This window comes from Molossus molossus, unplaced genomic scaffold (assembly GCF_014108415.1).
Source record: "Molossus molossus isolate mMolMol1 unplaced genomic scaffold, mMolMol1.p scaffold_m16_p_13, whole genome shotgun sequence".
Taxonomy (NCBI): Eukaryota; Metazoa; Chordata; class Mammalia; order Chiroptera; family Molossidae; genus Molossus; species Molossus molossus.
This window is the reverse complement of record NW_023425348.1, coordinates 79,614,308-79,615,143: the sequence shown is the minus strand read 5'-3', so window position 1 is coordinate 79,615,143 and position 836 is coordinate 79,614,308.

Here is an 836-nt window from a genome sequence, read left to right as displayed (position 1 = left end):
AGGGAGGCTCCGCCCCCAACGTGTACGTAAAGACGCACGCGTCGGGAGCGGCCTTTATTGACAGCCAATGCACAACCTGGGGTTTCATTGCCCTCTAACGCTCGGAGGTGTAAAAGGCGGCAAGCATGATGCGTTTTCGAAGCATCGTGCCTGGCTAGGAGTTTCTGGTTTAGAGTGGAGGAACGTGCAGAGATGACTGCGTTTCTGTCCTCAGAAGATCTCACGTTGGCCAGAAAAGTGATCTTAAAGGGAGAACAATAGAATGAGGTTGGGAGTTAAAGCTGTATGAGAAGTCATACGCTCTATTTCCTCCTGACTCAAGAAAGATAATATACATCTAGCAAGAGGGGGAAGTGGGTCCAGTTATGTATGTATGTATGTATTTCTTTATTTATGAAAAACCATTTAAATACCATTAAAAGAAAAATAACTACGTCCACCAATCTACACAAGTCTCCGGGCCTGCTGGAACAGTTTGTTTATTTTCGCTTGCTTCCAGAGTAAAGTTGGCCCACATAGAGGGTAATAAATAAATGAAACCATATTCACTTACTGCTAAGAGTCTCTAAAATACAAGTTTAAATTTTTAAAAAATGGAAGTCGCAAAAACAGGTATAAAATAATCACATTATGTAAAAGAATGACTTTAAAACAACCAGAATATTTTATCAGCAAAATGGGTTTATTTGGGAATAGCAGAGGAATTGCAATTCAGGAGAAGCAAGCTGTAGCAAAAACTATAGGTAGGTTCAACAAAGAGAGGACCATTATTTTACAGAGAAAAGGAGGGGGTTGGGAGGGGCTGTTTTAAATTGAAGTCCATTGGAAGAAAGCAA